This window comes from Python bivittatus, unplaced genomic scaffold, assembly GCF_059951505.1.
Source record: "Python bivittatus isolate LINGU-HERP-01145 unplaced genomic scaffold, Pbiv_v1 ctg000980_np1212, whole genome shotgun sequence".
Classification (NCBI taxonomy): domain Eukaryota; kingdom Metazoa; phylum Chordata; class Lepidosauria; order Squamata; family Pythonidae; genus Python; species Python bivittatus.
Window position 1 is genome coordinate 10711149 of NW_028277125.1, and position 16678 is coordinate 10727826.

Here is a 16678-nt window from a genome sequence, read left to right on the forward strand (position 1 = left end):
GCAAGAAGGAAGAACTGCAACTGGTTGTGCTTGTAGGTCAGAGACAGAGATAGGAAATGGTAAATCCCACTATTTCATTTTCTCTCCAAGGCAAAGTTTTAGAATCTCTCCCCACCCCCTTCTCATTTACAATATCTCTGAATTTTGACAGACATGAATACGAATAAAGTTCTAACTTAGCTGCACTGGCCATATTTAACAGGTATTGGTAGGATAGGGAAAATCCTGTTGTGTTTAAAAATGAAGAGCTATCAGGAAGGAAGGAAGGAAGGAAGGAAGGAAGGAAGGAAGGAAGGAAGGAAGGAAGGAAGGAAGGAAGGAAGGAAGGAAGGAAGGAAGGAAGGAAGGAAGGAAGGAAGGGCAATGTGAATTCAACTATCTACATGATTAAAGGTACAAGGCAAATAAGGATTGCGCCTAAATGTTTAAACATTAACCATCAAGCACATTGCCATGATGAATAAAGTTATCAGTGTTGGTTCTCATACATTCTCATATAATATGTACTTATCTACTGTGCAGGACTGTAGAACTGGCCTTGGGAATGAGGAAGGAATGAGCAAACTGTTAAGGAGGTATTTTCAGAAAAGATCACATAGTCCTGAGAAAGAGGAAAGTGTGAGAAAGAAATTCAAAATAAACCTGCCTTGATTTTATTTGCTATACAATCAGGCACAAAGAAACCCTGACAGACTTTCAAGATTTTGTTATTCTACCCTACAACAATAAGAAATATTCCTAAAATCCCTTCTACTTTTATTTCGTGACCTTGCCTAACTCAAAGAGCTAACATGAATCAGAGTGGCTGGTGTGGGTCTTCCGGGCTGTGTGGCCGTGGTCTTGAAGTCTTGTTTCCTAACGTTTCGCCAGCACCTGTGACCGGCATCTTCAGAGTGCACAGAGAGTGCACCGGCATCTTCGGGCACAGAGAGAACTGCTCCTGTCTGTGCTCCTGCACTCTGAGATGCCGGTCACAGGTGCTGGCGAAACGTTAGGAAACAAGACTTCAAGACCACGGCCACACAGCCCGGAAGACCCACACCAGCCATCGTATGCCGGCCGTGAAAGCCTTCGACAATACATGAATCAGAGTCTTTCAAGAATAATAGAATTCCTTCATATCTACCTTTCGTGGATTTTTAAACGACTTCACACAGTGTACTGAGCCTGGGTTAACATAATATAATGGCTGTATTCATATAACATGCTATGGCCATATTGTGACTTCGCATGATTGCTTAGTTGACATGAGCCAGTATGGTTAAAGCACCATGCTAGAAACCAGGAGACCTTGAGTTCTAGTCCCATCTTAGGCACAAAGCCAGCTGCGTGACCATGGGCCAGTCCCTCTCTCTCAGCCCCAGGAAGGAGGCAATGGCAAACCATTTCTGAAATATTGCCAAGAAAACATCAGGGACTTGTCCAGGCAGTTGCCAGGAGTCAAAACTGACGTGAAGACACAGACATACATATATACAAACACACACAAACATATACAAACACACACACACACTTATACACACCAAGGCAAAGGATAGATTATCACAGCATGTGTAATTCCACTTTAGCCTATGCTAGAACATTGTGTGAACCAAGTCAGGTAAACTTCAGAGGCTTGAGTAGATGAGATATGTAGAAGAACTATTAATTTTACCAGAGGTGGGGGCAAGCTTGGAGACCCAAGCCAACCTAGAACAATGAAACAAGAGACCATATATATTGGTTGAAACACAAAACATTCCAGAAACAGTGTTGCTGCCTAGTCAAAGCTCTTTGTATAGATTGCTTGTACCCACAATGGAAGTTTGGTGAGGAAGAGATTGGTACTGTTTTGAGTAGTTTTAAAGGATTCCTCACCAGTCACACTTAATTTAAATCCTTATCTTTAATCAGGATGGGCAATGGACTTCCTGGATGGAGACTACAGCACCCGGAGCCCAACTGTACTGGAAAAGTACTGTAGGATCATCGATTGAGTGTATGATTTTCCCCAGCCACTTTATGGATTTACAAACAACTTAATCTTACGCAGTGCATTAAAGGAAGCAGGCTGGAAGGATTTGATTTTACATTTCCTTTTAGCTTTAGGGTAAGTCATAAAAAGTGTAAATCAAAGTTAAATTCATCCCATCTTCTGACAGTATAAACATCTTCCTTATTTGGGATACAAAATCAAAACAGCTTGACATTTCGATAGCTTTTTTTTTTCTCCTGCAAAGGAATGTACTAGTTTTTTTAAGATACATTTTCATTGCTTTACAAATGCCAGACTCCCTCCACCCGACTCATAGGAAAAAGCAGTGCTGCCTTTTATGCGTTAGTCAAAGAAAGCTGGCTGCACCCTAGACTGTGAAGGGCTATATTATATCCCCCATTGCCATACAATGAAAACAAGCATCTTACTGTATATCTTGCACAGATGTTAAACCATAAACATTAAAAAAAAACAAAGAGCTGGAAAATTAATCAGATTTACTTCTGCTAATAATTCTTGTTTCCTCTCCTGCTATTCTGCAGATACCTACAGTACCCTGCAGACTTCTGAGCTGAACAAAACCATAAATGCAGAATGGAAAAAAAATCTGCTCATACATTTATACAAATGTATAAATATGAGAGTCCAATTTTCTAGCTTATCTATGTGGACAGGGGCTGGCATCTCTCTCTTTCTTTCTCTGAAGCTTCCCAGGATTGTATTGCAAACCAACAAATAACAGAACTGTATTCCCCTCACCATTTTTAGCCAGAAATTAAAGCAAACCCCACTATTCTTCAAACCAAAAATCTTCCTGTCCCCTTCCATGGCACCACAATATTGCTACCTGGTCTTCTGTAGTCTTTACCACTGGGGGTCAGGGAACCAACTTACCCACTCCTACTTTACCACAATCAAGGGAATGGTACCCAAAACTAGGACTAGGATTATGGATGGCAAATAGTGACCTTGATTAACAGACTAAATTTACAAGAACGCTTTGCCTGACTTTGCCTTTTTCAATAGATTTTTGTTTTGTTTTTACCATCACCCTGATAAATGAAAAGCATCTCTCATCAATTCCATTGCTTAACAGAAACATGAGAAGGGATTTGGGACCAAGGGGCAATGGAACAACTGGGCTTATTCCCAAGTAAGCCTCTATAGGATTGCAGCCTAGATCTTGTCTCATTTAATCTGGAGGGTGTGTGTGTGTGTGTGTGTGTGTGTGTATGCCTTCAAGTCACTCTTGACTCCTGGCAATTGCCTGGTTGAGTCCATGCAGTTTTCTTGGCAGTATTTTTGGAAGTGTTTGCTGTTGCCTTCAGAGAGAGGAACTGGCCCAAAGTCATCCAGTTGGCCTCGTGCCTAAGGCGGGACAAGAATTTATACTCTCCCAGTTTCTAGCCTGGCAACTTTGACCACTACACCAAACTGGCTCTCTTAAAATGGTTAGGCTCTTCAAAATTACTTGAATTTATTGGCACATATTAATGCCTTTGGCCATGCTGACTAGGAATTCAGACCATTGCGGCCCCAGCCCATCTAGATGGCCTTAGCTTAGAGAATAATCCCTTCTTGTTATCTTAATTCCACAAGCTTTACAGTACCAGTCTCCGGTACCTGACGGTCTTCTCTTTCTTTCTTGTTCCTCCATAGGCTTGGAGCCATTTTTCAAATGATCCATATGAACCCACTTCTTTTACTGTCTTCAAATCCTTCCTCAAAACCCAAATTTCTTCAGAGTTTTGTTTTTTGTTCCTTGCTAGTCAATTCAGTCTGCAAGGACGAATGCCTTAGCATCAACTACCAGACCTTGGCTATTCTTGAAAAGTGAAGCACAGTTAGGTGTGGTTATTGCTTGGATGGGAGGAAGTACAACAGTTCTTGAGAAACATAGTGACAGAAGGCAGCTGAACAGTTTTGTACTGTTGCCAAGAAAACTACACAGACTTGCTCATTAAGTCACCAGGAATGGAGAACACCCCAAAAGATTCTTTGCCTTTAAACTTAGAAAGCAATTACATCTTGCTTTTCAGTTTACCCTTGAATCCACTTTCATTACTTTCTTCTGTGCTGAATTTTACATTGCAAGTTTCTTCTGGTGGATGTCTGACCTCTTTTGTTCTGCAAAGTGCCACATATACAGATGCATAATATTGATAACTAAATAAGTAAATCAAAAAACAAGTTTATCTTGCTCCCATTATATAATCCAGAAGATTACTTCTGTTGTGGAAAACATCAGAAGAAATGGAGGGGGTTACACTCAAATGAAGCAGACAGAATGTCTTGTGATTTCTGAAGAAGTTACATATTTCTCTGCATTTTTTGGCAAATTTTCTCCTAGCAAATTTTCTAAAGAAATGGAGGAAGCAAATGTGATAAACTCTTAGCAGGGATGGGGGAGAATAAAATCAACAAAGCCTGTGCTCTCTTCCTTATGTCACATTTTAAAGTGCAACTCCCTTGGGGCGGGGACTTGTTCTCTTTTGTATAGCACTATGTTCACAGTAACGGAAGTTCGGAAAAGAAATCTAGATTTCTTCTGCAGATGCAACAGGTTTAATACAGGTTAGCTGATAGTAGCTCAAAATCTACGTGCCTCCATAGCTACACAATCCTGTACAACCACATGTTCTTTATAAAGGATTTTTGCATGTACAGAATTCCATTAGTGCCCTGAAGTAATAAGATTCTGGAAAGCAGATCAAGGCAGCAAGATCTGATTGTTACTTACAAGGCAGGAATGGTCTACAATATCCATAATTATTTCCAGAACAATTTTTCAAATAATTTCCAAGTGATAACAATAGAGAAACTGTACATTGATTATCTATCATCTACCTACCCACCTACCTACCTACGTACTTACCTACCTACCTATCTACCTACCGACCTACTTACCTACCCCAAAGTCTGTAATATACTTAAGAATAACCCTCAGCATAATAATTAAAAGTGTGGGTGCTCTCTGAGCCACCAGATGTTGCAGAACTACAATTCCCAGCAGCCCAGCCAGCATGACCCATGGAGAGAGATGATGTGAGCGATAGCTTATCATCATCTAGCAAAGCAGCCCATAGTAGCATTAGAGCCAACAATAGAAAGTCTCATTTTGTTGGCTCTTCCAGCCCACTCCTGAGACTACATTTCCGCAGGCTCTACTTCAGTGTTGTCCAAACTTGGCCACTTTAAGATGAGTGGACTTCAACTCCCAGAATTCCCCAGCTGGCTGGGGAATTCTGGGAGTTGAAGTCCACTCATCTTAAAGTGGCCAAGTTTGGACAACACTGCTCTACTTTTTCCTTACTGCATGCAGCAATCAGTCATATCCATCCTGGGAGTACAGATATGCAAGCTCAGGGCCTAATAGAAATTTGGGGGCTGTTCCCAATCAGTCACTGGAAATGCTAGCAGGGATGAATTTTGATTTTCTGTCTGGCTGATGCTAGTGCCAATTAATTTCGTCAGGTGATTCTAACATGATGAGTAAGAAAATATTCTATCTGTTCTCTCTCCTATATTAAAACAACTATAAATCTCTTTTATGACCTTCTTTAGATCTCAGAGATTCAGATAGGTTTGTTTAAACCAGAGCTGAGCAAACATCTACCCTTAATTTAGCAGAATCGATGTTATTTACACTTATCCGTGTCTTCCTTTCCCCCACATATATGTCGTTAATAAGATATGCAAAATTTTAAAAGAATAAACTTGAAGGCTGTTAAATATTTGGAAACATGATCTCTCTAATCAAGGCTATTTATTTATAGAATCCCACCCTCCTCCTTCGGTTCTTTGTTTTCCCAGCTGAAACCTTTTCCTCCTACCAAGAGCTGCTTGTAAGCCACACTAAAATTATCAGGATAAAAGGAAAACTTACATAAGGCAAAGTTAAACAATATGTGAGGTTTTCTGTTTGGCAGGCAGCCTTCTGTTTTCGTGACTGAAGCTGCACTGTTGACACTTTATGATTAACCCCTTTTCCTTGAACATCCCATGTTATAAAAACAACTCTGTTCACAAGTGGGAACAGGGATGCGAAGGCAACAAGTGGGGAGATGTTAAATTCTAAAGTATTATAATGCATTTAAGAACTGTCGTACGTAATAGATCCAAGGAAGAAAAATATTTGTAAATCACAGCTTACTATTTACAGTGGGGTACTTATGAAAATCTGTGAACTGATCCAATATTACATATATACCATTTTGACTTCATTAAATATTATGGAGTTGGAGAAGAACAGTTCTTACATACCAGGCTTAGTGGTGTTATTATGACATTTATTCTTCTAATGAATATTTCCATTTGATCATAAAAGTGACACTCTTGCATTGTTATCTAACAAATTATACTTAGAGCATACTCCAGTGCAATGAAATTCCCCTTAAAAGATACTTTAGTTATAATGTGTGAAATCAAGTTATGGGGGATTGTTCCTAGAATGGCAATATTTTACTTAATGAAATTTTGATGAAAGCAATCCTTCTAACAGGCTACCCGGAACTGGGAACTTTTTGCCTTACACAACCTGCTCAAGAAGAGTTTTCTGAAGCATCAATGAACAGTCCTGTGACACCTATTAACAAAAACATAGTTACACGAGCTTTTGTGTCTCACAATCCAGTTCATCAGACTGGAAAGAGCACTCTTCTACATCTTTTACTCAAATGTAAGTTTTACTTTATTCCCAGGTAAGATCTGTTTTAGAACCTAGCAGGATAAAAGATGCTTTCCCTTTCACTGTGTGTCAATTGTTGTTCCCATTTCTGCTTCTTTCTACAGGCAGAAAATATTTTCATTGCATTCCTACCAAGTTCTTTGATTCATTACTTGGCACTTATGAAGTCCTCCAGATGTAGTGGAATCACACTTTCCAAAGGCATTCCAACTTCCAACATCCCTGGTCACTGGAGATGCTGGCTGAAGCTGGTAGAATACATCATCTAGACCTGCTCCCATCACTGCCATACAAAGCTGAATTTGGGGGGATGAGATTCTAAATAGTCTAACAATATGCAACCATCTCCTTTTAATCTCCTACAGTTTTCTTGTTACCCTTTTGTTTTTATTTCTTTCTTCGCTGAAAAAGAATCAATAAACAACAAGAAAGATTTAAACTTGCTGCCTCAATTCCAAAGAAGCAGATCCATACAAATACTGATTGTGAGACATAGCCCAGTTTGTGACAGCTGGACATTGATTTGTTAATGCAAAATCATGCATCAAGTAAAAAAATGCATGATGCTTGTGTTCTTTTGTGTCTGGCAACTCATATTTTGCTAGGGGACAAGTTTGGACAAAGTGCATGGTTTCTTCCTGAAAGGGAGTGAAAATGGACTGAAATTCAGAAAGTCAGTCTCCAGTGTTGACCATAGGTTTCAACGGTTATGGGTTGGAATGTGCCCTTTTGCACAGACTGACCCTTGACAATCAGATCAAATTGGCCCTTTCTTTCATGCTGGCTAACTTGTAATACATAAAGAACCAGGGGATGGAATATCTGCCTGATTACCACCAATATTGGATCCTTCGCTCAGCTATTAGCTTCAGTGGTTGATCCTGGACAGGTTATAACATCTGAGCCCAACATACTTTACAGAGTTGCTCTGAGGATAAAATAGGGGTGCAACCCATGAGCTCCTTATAGGATGGGTGGCATGAAAATAAAATGGGACTTGTCCATCTACATCTGCCTTCCTAAGGTTGGGGCCCTTCTGATGTGTTGGGACTACAACTCTCAGAATTCCCAGCCAGCCTGGTGGCTGTTTTCCAATACATCTGGAGTAAGCTAGGTTAGAGAAGCTTGACCTGTGCTACTATCCTTAGAAACTACACACACAACTGTAGTCAAGGACCCACTTTATCACCTATCTTTACCAGCTGACTCCCCAAGCTCTCACTCATTTCTGATCTGATCCTTTTTTAAAACCTGAAGAGAAAAGACCCTGCCTTCCTTGCAGAAAATCAGTAGGTCAATTGTACAGTACATGATTCACAAGCAAGTTCATCTCTTGGCATCTTCATGGAAGATCCAAGATGTTGGTAAGTAGATTAACTTGGCATACGGCCACTTCCAATGTCTTTCCATTTTGTTGTGGCTCAAAAGTATCAAAGAAAACAGCCAGGGAGACTAACAGACAGAAGACTGTGATTAACAATATTTTAATCACAATCAATATTTGTGATTAAAATATTGTTGGAAAGACACCTGATTTGCAGGAGTAATCATTTACTGTATTTACCTAAATGGAATACTAGTTTCCCCCCCTAAATAATTTACTTTAGACTGGGAAGGTCATGTTAGATTCACTGAAAATACAGTATTGAAGGGGGGTGAGTTTTCTTCTCTCATTTTCCTGGCAGTGATGGTGGTGTCCTAAAATGTAGGGTTGTCTTCCTCTCACAAAAGCTGTTGGTATCAAAGTCCTACTGCACATGGTCAGAGGCAGTCTTTTTGATTCACAGTGAATTGATTTATAAGTTAAGTACTATGATTGAAAACAGAAAGGGGTTAAGATCATGGCTAAAAGATATTGGGTCTATCCAAGGCTGAAAGGAAGAGGAGGAAGAGGGAGAAAAGGGGATGGCTGGCGAATACATTTAGTTTGAATAACATATTCCTATCAGCTGGACATTGACCAAAACCTGTCATTACATAAATTCCTCTTCTCAATGCAATTTGTAATTCAAATAGCTTGGTCACCAAGCTAAATCAAGAGACCCCAACATTCCTCTCCTGCTCTCCATGCTCTGATTTCTCTGTTTCAAGTGATGATGTGACAACAGGATATGCAGGTGAGGAGGTACACCTGGGATCTGAAGACCCTCAACACCCTCCCGCCCATCCCGGCCCCCTTTGCTCTTTTCCCACAAGCTTTCCATTCCTCCAGGCTCAGCTCCTAACCTAAGCTGAGAAACAAGTGGGCTGCCCTGACGGAGGATACACTTCTCCATGTGACCTCACCTTTGTCCTTACTTCTTCCCCCAAACTCTCTGGCCAATGCGGTGTGTGGACAAGCTTTCCAAGCAATCGCCCGTTTGGGTCTGCTCCCCACCCGACCCCCCACGCTTCATTCCCATGTCCCGATTTGAGCTCAAGATTAGGGCTCCCGCGTGGGGCCTGCAGAACCCTGGTTGGCCACCAGGGGGCGGCCAGGAGACCCGGGACAACGTCCACCTCGGCCTCCAGCCCGGATTGTCGCAGTCCAGCCCTAGCAGCACTCCTCAAGGCAGAAGGGTCCCGTTAGTAAGCCCCCCAGGAAATATTACCGGCGGTTTTCTTTTCACGACCAGCGCCAACCGTTCGGCTCCCCCGCCGTTCTCCACCCGGTCTGGCATTTGGCGTGCCTGCCCGCGCCTCTCAGAAGCCTGCAGCCGAGACGCCTTTGTTTTCCCAACGCCAGTCCTACCTCGGAGCCTGGTCACATCCTCCTTTCTTGGAAAAGCCACACGCACACGGGAGGGAGAGAAAGAAAAGGCGGCGGCGGGGGGGGGGGGGAGACACCTGAGCGCAATCCCCCCACCCCCAGTTTTCACTACGGCGGAATTCTCTGCTCCGCCATCAGCTGTGGCCGCGGTCCTTGTCCTTTTCCAGCCCTCCGTGCCACTAACCCCGCTAACTCCGTCTCTCTTTAGACCGACCCACCCCGCTCAAAATGTCTGAAATAGTTTGGAAGCACGAAGATGGGGGGCGGGAGAGGGTGTCTGCGTGCCTGGAAACGGCTTTTTCCGAGAACCAAAGAAAGCCGAACCAAACCAGGCTTAAGCGGGACGCCCGAAGTGCAGGCAGATGCGAAAAGCTGTCTCCGCCTGTTGCTCCTCGGTCGCAAATGCCGGGTTACCGGTCGGTTTCCAGCATGCAGCCGGGAGCCCGGAATTGGAAGATCGGAGAAAAGAGGAAAGAGAAATGGAAAATGAGGGCTTGCCTTGGAAAACCAAAGAGGAAGGCATTTTCCTGGAACACCTTTGACCACCTGCTCTGCTTCCCTCCGAGCAGCGTCTTAGGGAAAACCTTTAGCCAAGGTGGATTTCCTTGGGCTGAGGACTTTGGGAGGTTTGTAATGCTAGATATTATAAGGCTTTCATATCTGCAAACCAGAGATGGTAGCAAAGAGTTGAAGCAAACTCCTTAGCTCTCTGTCCTTAGCTAGTGGCCGGTGGTTTTTTGAAGCGCAAATATTATATTTATATTATATTTTTGCAGAGCAGGTATTATATTTACAGATCCACAAGTGGAACTCAGAGGAGCCAGATCACTATCATCTTCCTATGAGCAGCAAATTAATCGAATATTGGCTCCTGCCGTGCTTGCTAGACTTTAGTTCCATCCATCTGTTTCATTACTTGCACACAATACATTTAACCTGGTTTACTGGATTGCATTTCTTTCTGAGTTTGCACAATGTCGAACCATACGGTAATGAAACAAGCTGGGATCACACCACACAAAAGCCTAACCAAGTCACCAAGCTTAACATGCTATGTGAATGGATATAGCATGGTTTTACACAGCTTGGTTAAATGCTTTTTGGTTGTTTAGTTTTTTTTTATCTTGCTTTTATGATTTTTTATAAATAACTCAAGGTGGTGAACATACCTAACACTCCTTCCTCCTCCTATTTTCCGCACAACAACAACCCTGTGAGATGAATTGGGCTGAGAGAGAGGGACTGGCCCAAAGTCACCCTGCCGGCTTTCATGCCTAAGGTGGGACTAGAATTCAGAGTCTCCTGGTTGCTAGCCTGGTGCCTTCACCGCTAGACCAAACTGGCTTTCTTTTTAAGTAATGTTAAGTATTAATGTTAAGTATTAATGTAGCCTTTCTTGCTCTACACAATGCTGAGTTTCTTTATCTCAAGCTAATGTTCCTCTCCTCATTTTGGGGGTGGAGAACATCACAGGATCACCTCTATCAGCCCTCTCTTACCTGCTGGTAAGGTGCATTACCTCTCTCAAACTTCTAATAACTGCCGTATCCTCAGAAACTCCATTTACAACATTTTATTTTCATAATCCATACATCTTTAAGAATCAGCTCATATACACACATTCCCTGTTCCCTGAAAAGCATCAACAGGCCATTAACTTTTTTATTGTTTGCCTGACAAAGAATGAGGGCAGGTCATTATTTCTGATCCTATAAACCTTGAGTGAGCAATTTTTACGGTTAAGATCTGCTTTTGGATTTTGAATGACTTTTTAGGGGTCGTGCTGCAAAAATTAGCAGTTTTGCCAGGCCAAATACTAAATTTCACTTTATTTACATATCACATTTGCTATAATTAAAAATAGGTAATATTATTCCTTTCCAGTAATATACGTAATTGTTTTCTCCCTCTTTCACATTGATAGTTGAAATCTAGTAACAACTTAGAGGTCCCACCCACCTATATGGTATTTCCCAGATGACCTTGTCTGATTTCAAAAGATAAGCAGAGTTGGACCTGCCTAGTGGATGGGTGTGAAAATAACCTTGAGAGACAGGAGGAAGAGTCACAGCCTAAACAATGGGCTTATGAGATAAACTTGGTTTCCTGGTCTGGACTACTTTGCAGGGCTGACAATGGGAGACCATCAGGAAATCTGACAGCTTGGAAGCCAGAAAACATGACAAAGTACTTCCTTACTATTGCATGTGTGGGTGTGTGTGCATGCATGCATGCGCATGTGTATGTGTGTGTATATGGAGAAATCATCAGGAGTCGAATTCAACTTGAAGGAAATATTATCCTATCTTTGGAGATAGCTGTGGACCTCATCCATGACTTTCTGAAGGCCTACTACTGCCCTAAAGCCACAGGTTATGCACCTCTGTTATAAATGAATAGTAATCAGTCCTTATGAAATCATGCAAAAGAGGGAGTATCTAGTAGTTCTGGGTACTTCATGACATGCAAACATGTAAGGCAGATTGCAAAATCAGTTTGATAAGAACCATGCATAATTAAATGTGGGATGGAGCAGTATATATTGGGAAAAGGCATGGCATGAAACATTGCAAAGTGCCTTCACATAGACATTCAAAGGCAAGTAGAGGGGGAAGTGATGAAACATAAATCACAATGTTGGAACTCCAACTTTGCCCCTTACATCCTTGCAGGAGATGTTGTGATGAAAGTACAAAAGGGTGGAGCTCAGATTGTGATGTCACAATGCGTCAGCCTCACTAGGTAGACCAGTTCAGGAAATCAACTCCACAGAAAGACTAAAACTGTCTTGAGTGAGATCGGCTATAATAACAGAATATTGCAAGTCTGATCGTGCTATTCCTCCCTTCCTTCTTATATCCCAGTGAATCAGGGAGGTGTTTGTCTGAGCCACTTCTGAATAACATCTTGCTTCTTGGGAGCAAATGTTTCAGCATTCTTTGCACGTGTAACATTCTTGCATATTTCTCTGAAGGTCGTCTCCCTTACTCTCTACACAATGCTTTCTAGCATCGCTATGGTTAAGAATGGACTTCCATGCCCCACATTGCAACATTTTATTGCAGATTGTCCTACCATCATAAGCTTCCTCAGGTCCACCTACTCCAACCAGAATTGTCCAGACGCATAGTGATCTCAGGAGAAATAGTTGGTAACACCCCACTTCTATGTGGTGAGGGGGGCTGTAGCTCACAGGGACTGCTTTTCACTGACCACCCCCATTCTTTGGAACAGCCTCTCAGATGAAATTCGACGTTCTTCATTCTTGATTTGATTTAGAAAAAATGCTTAAACCCAAGCTTTTCCAATGAGCATTTCTGGACTGAGATAATACCATCTGTGTTGGATGTAAGTGGTAAAGTGTTTAAAAATGATTGATGGAAGTTGTTATATGCCATTAATTGGCTTATTATTCCTGTGATTATTTACTGTATTTACCATGGATGCTTTATTTATTATAATATATCATGTCTGTTTTAAATGGGATTATACCTATGTTAACTTCTGGGAACCATGACTGAGTTATGGCGATGTCGAATTTATTATTATTTTTTTTTAAAGACTCCAAGGCAAATGAATTTGAATGAACCAAGTGATCAAATATTAAAATATCACCCATGATGCAGCCAACTCTCCGGTACATCTGAACTGAGCAAGAGTCTTTGGTAGCGCCTCACCCTGTGGCTTAGGCCAAGCTCTTACTGAATTAGTAGGACCAAGTATGACCGTACTGATGTTCCACTTTAGAACGTAAGAGTGGTCTCAAGTGACTGAAGATCCTTCCATCTAACATTTGAAAACATTGAAAACGTTTAGATCACAAGGCATGTGATAGGGGGATGCAAAGACTGTACTTGGGCTTTGAATACATGTTGGGGACTCCTCTCTAAAAAGCAGTAGGTTTCACCAGGAGGAAAGATAAATAAATATGGTTTCATTTCTTTTGCATGTAATGAATGCAGCCTTGCCATCTTTACAGTGGCTTCTTATTTTCTTCTTTGAAAAAGAAACACTTTTGTACTTTCCAAAGTGCATGGAAAAACTGTCCTTTTCCATTTCCATCTTGGTTTTCTTAGGAAATGGTCTGATGCTGCCACACTTATTCCTCACGCATTGTCATCACAGTGATTGTGTAAGGTCAGGTAATGGTCATATATAAGTGTAGGGCGTGTCTGGGCATCTGCAGATCTGGGTATTGTTTGTGTTTGTTAGGAAAAAAATCTATCTGGTTTTGTAAAACATTTTTTTAATAAATAATTCTTACACTGAAGTGGGAATGAAATTAGCCAATTTTAATATTGGAAAGGGAAAGAACTAGACACAAACTAACCCTGATTATTCTTACTCAATAGATGCTTGAACGCTAGGCTGAAATCTTTCTGCTGACATCTTGGAGAGAGGAGAAGTTAGTTTAGCTTACCAGCCTTCAATAGTCACTGGCATTGTCAGAAAGAGTTTGAATCCATGAGCTGCTTGGGTGGAGAAACGTCCAGCCTCCTAGGAATGAAAATCTTCAATCTTTCATGGCTCTGTTTGCTTGACCATATCTTTATTTTTATTTATCATATTTACAGTATATAGCCACCCATCTCACCCTGGGCAGCATACAACAGTTAGAATAAATACATAAAAACAATCACAAGTAAAAATAACTATAAAAGCACACAAAACAGGAGGGGATTATTTATTTATCGTATTTATATAGAATTGTAAGTATAACTGCCGAGAGGAAGATCGGAAGCCACTTCTTCATCTATATATATCTTTCATGCGTTCTGTTCTTTTATTTTTATTTTTTCTATCTTCCTCTTTCTGTTTTTTTCTTTTTCTTTTTCCTTTTTCACATTTACTTTACATTCACATTTCTTTCTTTCTTTGAATGTATTTCTCATTACTATATCCATGTAAAATCTTTTAATAAAAACTATTTTTTAAAAAAGAACACAGTCAAACTTTAAAGAACTGCTTCAAATGAACATTGGAGCTAAAATATATATATATATCCCAGGGGGAAAATATTTAATTTTAATCAGCTTTTGAAATACTGAAACAGAGCTGACCCTGCTTCCCTTCTATTCTTTGGGAATAGAATCTCAGAACAACAGAAGTATTGCTCTCTGATGGGAACCACAATTTCATACACATAGAGCACATAAAAACAAGAAAACAGATATGATGCCAGCTGCTGGAGCATAATGTATTTTATTATAATAGCTGCAGTCTTAACAGCATTGTAAGTATGGGGAGAAGTTTCTTTTATTCCTGGCCATGATTCCAACCAAAATAATTTAATTGCAATGTTCGTAGGGAGATTGTTTCCTGATGGACTTTCAGTAAAACAAGCCTTGGTGATTCTCTAATTCTGGATACTCTCTAGGCCAGTGTTGTCCAAACTTGGCCACTTTAAGATGAGTGGACTTCAACTCCCAGAATTCCCCAGCCAGCCATGCTGGCTGGGGAATTCTGGGAGTTGAAGTCCACTCATCTTAAAGTGGTCAAGTTTGGACAACACTGCTCTAGGCAAACCTTCAAGGCCTCATCTATGATTTGAAGGTCCACATCATTTTATGTTAAAAATGTTGCATCCAGCAGGTTTTCTATGTTATCTTTATTTACAAGGAAGGATGCAGGACCTCAGATAAGATCAGGACCACTCTGTGCATGGTGAGGTTAGGGTTTTCCTAAGCCTCTTTAGTCCAAATTTGTTTTCTCTTTTACAGAAGAGGAAAAAGCCTTCCCTAGCACAAAAAACAGTGGTAGTTTGACCTCCAGATTCTGTGATTTTCTGATACTATCTTAAACTGAAATGGTCTTCTGCCACTTTGACATTGGATAATATGTTGTTTAATTCACTGTTGACCCTACAGCAGCAGTTTAAAGAGCAAGAGGACATTATTAATGGTAATATGGAAGAAAGAGTCAGTGATTTACTCAAAGAGAATTGGATACTGTAGTTTTCATTCAACTGTTTAAAAAGAGATGTCCAGCTTTGGGGAAAAACAAAAGGAGACCCATGAATATTGCTTTAGGCTCATATGAAAGTTAATTTTCACAAAATAATGGAAAGATAATATCTCGTAATATAAAAAGGTGTCATTTCCTCAAATCTCTTTTTCATTCTGTATTGCTGGATAGACCGTTGTCACTACACATAGTTGTCACTACACATAAGGCCATCCCTGTGTGCTGCATTTTCATTAGCTTTTTAGAAATAAAATCAGTGTTAAAGTACTTTTAAAAAATGGTCCAAAATAAAAACGGTGGGGGCAGGGTGGGCAGGAAGAGAGAAGGGTAAGATATTAATGTGTTCTAACACAAGGAGCTCTAAAGCCTGAAAGCTAAAAGCTTGCAATTATTTCAAATTATAGTGTGCAGAGGGTGTGAAAGGATGCCCCTTGTACATGTTAATGCCTTTCCAGACACTTTCCCTTGTTGCTTTTTTAAAGGTTGGTAAAGTTGTTAACAAGGCTGGCTCCAGCCTCGGAGGGGAATATGGTTCGGCCTTATCAATCCCCTTGCCCAAGTTTCCAGGCCAGACAACAAGAAGGGTTCACAGATAGGAACCAAACATGTGCAGAGAAATCTATTGTAATGCCCTTAACAATCAGATGTCATGTGAATAGGTTTGAGAACAGTCATACCAATTTGGTGGTTTCCAAACAAAAATCTAATGATGGTTATCTGCCATCAAGTCACTGTCGACTCCTAGCGACCACATAGATAGATTTTTCTCCTTGATGATCTGTCCCTAAACCTGATCTTTCAGCTCTTCCAATGGCAACCCCATTGCTACTGTAATGAGTCCATTCACTTTGCTGATGGCTGTCCTCATCTTCTCTTTCCTTCCAGAAGTGATTTGCTATTACCTTTTTCTGGAAGGTTGGTTTTTTAACTATGCAGTCTAGCCTGTTAGCCCTTCAAGGTAGTCCAGACAAGAAGCACAACAATGAATACTAGCTCTATCTTTATTGTTAGGTTACATTAACAGAATCTTGCAAGCCTGAAAGTATTTCTCCCCTCCTTTCCTTTTACTCTCCAGAAAACTAGGGAGGGTCCCTTCTGAAATGCTTCCCACACCCCCTTTGTTTCTGTGGGCTGAGATACCTTTTGCATGATGGTTGCCTAGCCTGCGGCTCTTCTTCCTGTCTCCCAAGCTCATTCCCAGATACCATTCCTTGGTGATCCCTCATTCAAGTACTAACTAGGTCTGATTCTTCTGAGCCCAGGAATTGATCAGGTGTTGTACCAATCTCTCATAATAGGGCTT

The 16678-nt window shown here is 40.9% G+C and overlaps 1 protein-coding gene and 1 long non-coding RNA gene across 6 annotated transcripts in view; one reads left to right on the forward strand and one right to left on the reverse strand.

Annotated features, from left to right (window-relative positions):
* The window catches only part of KCNMB2 (potassium calcium-activated channel subfamily M regulatory beta subunit 2), a 229177-nt gene extending 219359 nt beyond the window's left edge, over positions 1-9818 (reverse strand). For 3 of the 5 annotated variants that reach the window (XM_088132602.1, XM_088132601.1, XM_088132603.1), the window contains exon 1: positions 9254-9818. The gene's annotated coding sequence lies outside the window, so the exon portion shown is untranslated. The remainder of the gene's footprint in view (positions 1-9253) is intronic. The other 2 variants (XM_088132604.1, XM_088132605.1) reach the window with 2 other exon arrangements.
* On the forward strand, positions 1778-7012 carry LOC148213538 (uncharacterized). Its single transcript, XR_015794476.1, has 3 exons — positions 1778-2089; positions 6477-6653; positions 6767-7012. It is a non-coding gene; the product is annotated as an uncharacterized LOC148213538 (long non-coding RNA).
* Positions 9819-16678: the final 6860 nt, after the last annotated feature.